Below are 8,177 nucleotides of genomic sequence, written 5' to 3'. Positions count from 1 at the left end.
ATGAAATCCATAATTTGTTGGAATTTAAGGAGCAAAAGCAGAAGCAAGCAGAAAATAGAACATGTGCTAAAAACCCACACAGTTGGAACAAGATTTTTACAAAAGAAAGTGATAAGAAAACTAACCATACCACAACTAATTCTCCTCACTGGACTTGCGAGAACAAGAAACATGAAATTGTACTCAAAAAGACAAATGGTGTAGTCCAAAGGGAGAAGTGTAAGACTGGTGTAGAACACACACCCCCACACACACACAATAGTTAAGTGATGTGCTGTTACATACACAGTTGTGTTAATCCCCATTGTTATTTAGAAAAAAAACTGAAAATAAAACAGGAATTAATCTTGAACAACACCTGCTGCAATCTCCATGGAGCTTGATTTGTCACGATCTGCATGAACAGATTGTGACTTGACTTGATTAGGGTTTATGAATAAATCCAGATTGATTTATGAATCTTAACATTGCCAAATACATTTCATTACTTTGCAAAAAAACAGAAATGTTGCCAGTTACGTCATAACATATTCCACCACCTGCTAAACTGAAATCATGATCACATTTAATAGCAATTAAAGTTATTGTTCATCCCTACATAATAGAACTACATTATGTTTGAGTGTGTTTTTCTGCAATGCACCACCAGGTGGTAGTGTAGACTTGTGTAAGAACAGACACAAAGTACTTCCTCTATCATTAGTTTCTCCAAACAGACATAAGCACAGTTTTAAAAGTGCACAGCATTGATAAAAATGTATATATATATATATATATATATATATATATATATATATATATATATATATATATATATATATATATATATATATATTAAATTTAACTTACAAAACCATAAAATTAATGTTTTATTAGAGTCACTCTATTTATCTAGAGACCAGTAAGATTTCACATATTCTCATATACTTCATTTGCAACTACAACTTCCATAATGCCTTGGGTTGAAATAGTGCATATTTATTCAGTTCCAATCATCTCTACATACAGTATGATAACAGCCAATGTGAGACCCAGGAGCATGACAACACATGGTACTCTGAACTTTAGTCTAATAAACCAGTAATGAGGAGTGTGCACTTCATGTTCTGTTGTGAATCACAGCATCAAGATGCACTAGCAGCATCTGCAGTGATCATAAACTTTTCATTCTCACATGGAAACCTTTCCATCCTTAGTATATATTTTGCAAAACCTCCAATATGAGGTTGGATTTCTCAAATTAGACATTTAGTGTATATTTTGTATACATTTAATGTATTATATTGGTCATAACTCCCGTAGTATTGCTGCTATAGGGGGCAGCAGAGATCCACTGTGGAGCTTCAGTTTTTTTTCTATGCAGTATTTGTAGTATTCAAATAAGAGAAAGGTAGTACAGTAACAGCCTCAATCACACTGCAAAGTTCAATCTTAATTTCTCCGTTCTCATGCTGCATCAGCTCCTTAGAGGAGCCTGACAATGTGATATGATGGCTAATGTTTATTAACCAATATGAAACTGATCCAGAGCTCGAAATGCCACTTGGCAGGGCCATTATTTTTCTTAATGCGCCTGTCAAAAACCAAAAGTGCACATGTCTTACTGGCATGTGTGTGTGATTTCACAGCTGGTGGTTTGGAAAAGGAAGGCAGATGAGCCTTTTTGCCAATATACCTGTCCAAAGGAAGCTGTAGGAGTCAGCTGGTACTTGTTTGCAGCCCTGTCTGTTTCTGCAGTTTCCTTCTTGGGGTTCACCTGAGCTAATACAACATGCAATAACTTCAACTTCAACTTCAGTTTATTTAAAGTGCACATCACCTAGAGAGTCTCTGTACACTTTACAAGTCAATAAAAACAACAACAGAAAATTGAAGCACACGATATTACATGTAAAAGTACGCACACACATACACACGCACTCACACACACACACACATACACAGGTAGTAAAGTTAATATAACAATGTTTAGGCCAGTCATTTTAAAACAGGGTCATATAATCCCAACACGGTTGGGATAGCTACATGTCAAGGAGGAAAACAGTTAGTGATTTGGGATCCCAGCTGGTAAAATTAGGAACAGCCATAGTAAACAGAAAAAAGATGTGTTTTCAGCCTGGATTTGAAAGTACTAACAGAGCTTGCCTCCCAAATGTGCAGTGGTAGATTATTCCAGAGAGGTGGAGCTTGGTGGGTGACGACTCGACCACCAAAAGCGTTCTTATTGAATCGAGGAACAATTAAGTAACTGGCACCAAGGGAACGTCAAGGACGTGATGGAGTATATGGAGCTATAAGGCTGGATATATATGAGGGAGCCAATATATTTAAAGCCTCATGGGTAAGAAAGCGGATTTTGAAATCAGCTCTTGCATGAATCAGTAGCCAATGCAGAGACATTAGTACTGGTGTTATATGATCCAGCTTTTTAGAATTTATGAGGAGTCTGGGAGCTGCGTTCTGGACTAGTTGAAGACCTTTTGTTGCTGTCTCAGGTAGGCCAGAGAAAAGTACAGTGCAGTAGTCTATTCTAGATATTATGAAGTCATGTATGAGGATTTCAGCATCTTAATTTGATAAAATGGGGCGTATTTGGGCAATTTTACGAAGGTGGAAGAAGGCAGTTTGTGTTTTATACTTGATATGCGGCTCAAATGTAAGAGATGGATTGAATACTATTCCCAGATTCTTAATTGTATGGGTCTGAGAAATTGTGCAGCCATCAAGATAAATGTAAAAGTCTGTAAAAAAGTGATGTGAATCTAGCTGGACCAACAAGCAGCATCTCACATTAATTAATTATTGCACATCCAGTGATGGACGTCTGACAAACACGTCTCAAATTTAACCAGCTGGGAGGAGTAATTGACTGTTACAGGAAGATAGATTTGTGTGTCATCAATGTGGAAGTGATACATTATGTTGTGTTTTTTGAAAATGTGACCCAAAGGCAACAAGAAAACACAAAACAGAAGTGGTCTGAGTACTGATCCCTGTGCGACACTGTATTTGACCTTAGAGCAGGAAAACATTGTATTATTGTATGTAAGGCTTTCTGTTCTATTACTGAGGTATGAATGAAACCAAGAAAGTGCCAACTCATTGAGACCAATAAGGTTCTCAAGATGTTGTAGTAGGGTGTCGCGGTCCACAGTGTCAAAGGTGGCACTTAAATCAAGTAACAGCAAAACAGATAAGAGATCAGAGTCCGAATCAATTAATTGATTGTTAGTTACCTTGGTCGGTGCAGTTTCAGTAGAGTGTTTGAGTCTGAAACCGAACTGAAACTCATCAAAGAGGTTATAACTGGATAGATGGGTAGCAACCACCTTTTCTAACAGTTTGGACATGAATGTGAGATTTGGGATCAGTCTAAAATTGTTTAGAGTTTGTGGGTCAAGGTTGGATGTTTTTAATAATGGTGTAACCACAGCTGTTTTTAAAGCAGTGGGAACGATACCAGAACTGAGGGATTTATTGATGATGTCAAGAGGATTTCCTATAACAGTGAACAGGTCTTTAATGAGGTTGCCAGGGATGGGATCCAGAACATGTGGTTAGTTTGGAGCTAGTGACAATTTGAGAGAGAGGGTTTGAATCAACTGGATCAAACTGAAAAAAGTGGCAAATGGTTTTATAATTTGTATGAGAAAGAAGTAGAAGGTGGAAGGGATCAGAGGAGAGGCACACAGCCTTACCAATAATATTATTCCTGATTAGCTCAATCTTTTCAATGAAAAAGTTGTTAAAAACTTCAGCTGCAAAGCAGGACACTGGTGTGGGCAGGTTTGTTTTAGTGAGCTTATCCATGGTGTTGAATAGGAATCTTGGGTTGTGTCTGTTGTTAGAGATCAAATCTGATTAATAATTAGATTTAACTTGCTGGAGGGCAATAATCATAAAGAAGAAGGGATGCCGCAATTTATACAGTACATATGAGATGGACAACACTGCAGCAGTAAGAAGTGACAAGGAAAAAACAGGACAAAGCATGCAGACACAAAGATACTGTAGAAAGAAGGAGAGCTCAAGAGTTGGTAAGAGGTGGTTTTACAATGAGATGTAAAAAGGCTTGAAGATAGTGTTTAGAGAGAAAGCCAAGACCCCAGCTGTGCCCCTGCTCCCACTCAGCACACATGCACATATGCAGGTCCACCCACACACAAACACAGTGGGCCGGTGTTGATATGTATTGAAAAGAAAAACGAATAGCAGCATATTTAAACCAGTAATAATTCTTACAATATACTGACAGAGTATAAAGAGCATCAAACTCAGTTTCTGGGTGGAAAACCATTTTCACAAATTATTGAATATCTCAACTGAGTAAGCAAACATTTTGACTGTTCAGTATCATCTACAAACAAATCAAGAAAATGGCATGTCAAACAAAATAATAAAAGTTGGTTATGTTCCTCCAACTTAGTGATAACAAAGCAGCCTGTGGATGTACGTTGCATTTCAATAGCCTTCAGTAAAATACTGAATCTTTTTACCATCTGGGCTGTCGTATACACAGACATAAATAAGACAACACCAGTGGCTGAATAGGGTTGAAATTCATTTTGTATACTGAAGGTACCTACATCTAAACTGTGTCAATCATATTGTTTTATGATTGATTTACATCTTGGCAGGTTATTTTCCCCTGAGCTTTTCTATTCTGGGGGTGAATATGAGCCTCTCAGATAAAAAACAATGACTTAGCCTGTCAGGTTTGACATATAGGATGATTCACTGATCTTTGACATCCTATTAACGTGAATATGCACAACACCAGGAGAGGCTGATGGCAGAGCTGCGGTATCATGAAAAGGCAAACTGTCACATCAAGAGATTCTACTTTCTTTTTTTTTCTTTTCTATTTATTAGCAGTATTCTGGATCCTTCTCCACAGCAACCTTAGATGCATTTGTAAAAATACCAATATAATCAAGAAGAATATAATTAATTCAGCTCAGCATTTGTGCCATGTTTAATTTGCGCTTGTATCCCACTCAGGGGAAAGTACTGTTTATCAGCATGTTTGCTATTGATCAACAAGTGAACATGAGCGTTTGTCCTTTTCCATTTGGCTCTCCTGCTATTGCAGATGTCGAAGGCTTTCACTGTGGTATGCATATTTATCATTACAAGTTTATGTCCTTGCTTTTTCACAGTCAGGGCATTGTAATGCTCTGCAATGTCACACAGAGGCCCTGTTGCATAATCACTTTTCTCTCTCGACCTCAGAGACAACATTCAACAACAACAACAACAGTCTGTCTTTGGATCAGAAGTCATTTTTGTCCATTTTGCATTGCCTGTAATCATTTGATGGCATGTGCAGTATGGGAATGTGATTGTCTGGTGTAGCATGGTTGAAAATGGGTGGGAGGAGGTGGAGGCTGTACCACAGTACTTCCAGTGTGCTCCAGAATAGACATTTCAAATTCAGACTGGATGAAAATGAGTGGCATGAAATGACAAATGATGGTGGGACACCATAGGATACATAAGAACGTTTATTTCATTATTATTATATACTTGGTGAAAATTAATTCAATCTAGGGACCATCAAGGAATACATTAGCTCATGAAAAAATACATTTATCTCTTTTATGAATTCATTTATCATAGGTCACCCAGAGACAGGTGAGATAAAAGGCTGATTTAGCGAGCCTGTATTTTTAGCTAAACTTTGCGATGACCCCTTCAGCTTTGAGGACAATGTCATACCAGATAAACACTCAATTTCTAACCCCTACAACTATCATCTCCACACAGTGGGGTATTGATTAGTGAAGAAAGTACATTTAATTTCTCTCTCAGCAGGTTGGCTGTGCCCAGCTGTCCTTCAGACCCCCTTTTCTCTGCTTAATGGAATATTCCAGAGAGAGCAAGAGAGATAGAGAGAGAGAGAGAGAGAGAGAGAGAGAGAGAGAGAGACACAGAGAGAGAGAGAGAGAGAGAGACACAGAGAGAGAGAGAGAGAGAGAGTAGATGTGTGCCCTCAACACCTCCACTCCATAGGGAATGCTGATCTGATGAGTTCCTGTCATGAAAATAACATGGCAGTAATGCACTTGGGAGTTTTTTCACTCACTTTTTCCACTCACTCACTCTGTCATTTGAATTTGATTAATCTTTTTGTTGGATGGTGCTTATCGTAGATTATCAGTGTACATGTTGGAGAGACTTTTTTTTTTTTTCCCTGTGAAATGGAAATTATTTCAAAAGCTCAACAAAACATGGCATCAGAGAATAGTAGTGTTTTTTCTTTTCAGAATGTAATAGCATCTTTTCTATCCTATAGAATAAGATATGTTTGAAATTTTCCATGCAATAAGTGAGTGAAATGAGTAATTTCTGATACGGATTTTGCCCATGAAATCAGACAATTGATATTTAGATAAATGAAATGTGTATTTATGAAGTCTGTGTTGTGTTGTACCACAGTAGACATATCTACTACTAGACTATATATATATATATATATATATATATATATATATATATATATATATATGTATATACATGTATATATATATGTATATATATGTATGTATATATATATATATATATATATATATATATATATATATATATATATATATATATATATATATATATATATATATATATATATATATATACACACACACACACACACACACACATATATATATATATATATATATATATATATATATATATATATATATATATATATATATATGTATAAAAATGTGTGTATATATATATATATATATATATATATATATATATATATATATATATATATATATATATATATATATACACAAATTAAAGGAAAAACCCAAGTAAATGAGAGGAGAAACAAAGACTACATGCAGATGCTTCTATACAGGGCATGAGGGTCATTGAATTGTTTGATGGGTATGAAGATGATGTGAATCATATGTTGTGGCCTTTACAGTCACCAGACCTCAACTCAGCTATTGGAGATTTTGGAGCAATATGTCCATCACCTTCCTCAAAACACCAAATGAGGGAATATCTTTTGGAAGAATGGTGTTTATCCCTCAAGTAGAGTCCAAGAGACTTGGAGACTTTTTTTTTTTTGTAAAGAAGCACTGAAGATGTGCTGGAGGCTCATAGCGGTAGCCCATTTCCAGACCTCTGAATTGCTGCCCATGATGGCTGTTTTGCCTAGTCAGAGGAATAATTGAGACAATCAAGAGCAGACACGATTAGGAGCGGGGACATCATCTAATTTCTAGCTAGCTAACAAACAACATTCATGGAAAAAAGCAACAGAAAAATGGCCCAACAAATGGTGACAAGAGTGGATGAGATCAACACAGCTGTCTTGTAAGTCGACTTACAGAAATAACAACTCTTAATACATATTTCTTTAGCCAATGTGAGAAATATTAACTGCTCTTAGCAGACACTAATGCAGCCTCTGTATCAACTTAAAATTATGTTGGGACAGATATGTCACTTGCTACTGATTTGTTAGTGCAAAACAAAACAAAATACAGCACAAGAAATCTTCTAAATTGAAGACAATGTCAGGCTGAATAAAGTGAAACAAAATGTTAATTCAGTCTGTTTATCAGGCTTCATGGTGGTCTCACTAACACACTTAATGTTGCTTTTCCTTAAATTTCACATCCTTTTGTATCTATGATATATAATATATCATGTACTGCATACAAAAACACCTCAATTTGCTACTTTAATGTTTTATCTTAAAGATGAACTTGTAATACAAACCACTCCACAATCTATCAAACTGTAGAGCTTGTCTGGTTGAAGAGAAATATCTTCCAAGAAGTGCATTATGAGGACTTATGAGCTTGTTTTTGTTTTTGCTCTGGAAGAAAGGAACATTCATTTTCCTAAATGTAACTGGTAATATACAGTATTGAGCAATGAGAAACCATAAATATTTAAAAACAGTTGCATTCACCTTTGTAATCATAACTTCCCAAGCTTTCAGCAGCTGACACCCAATGCCTTTGAGAGTGTTTGTGAATTACAAAATATATCCATATGTCTCATATGGTATCCCCATGGGTCCTTTATTTTTTCCAAGTAATTCTTCCTCTGGGGCTTTTACAACCACATCCAACCTCATTATAAGCCCAGATGACATCATGTGCAATGCCTTCCTTTCTCCCTGAAGGCTCAGTGTGGAACAGTGTTGC

The sequence above is a fragment of the Thunnus albacares genome, chromosome 18 (assembly GCF_914725855.1).
Source record: "Thunnus albacares chromosome 18, fThuAlb1.1, whole genome shotgun sequence".
Classification (NCBI taxonomy): Eukaryota; Metazoa; Chordata; class Actinopteri; order Scombriformes; family Scombridae; genus Thunnus; species Thunnus albacares.
The sequence above is the reverse complement of the archived record's forward strand: the minus strand, read 5'-3'. Positions refer to the sequence as shown.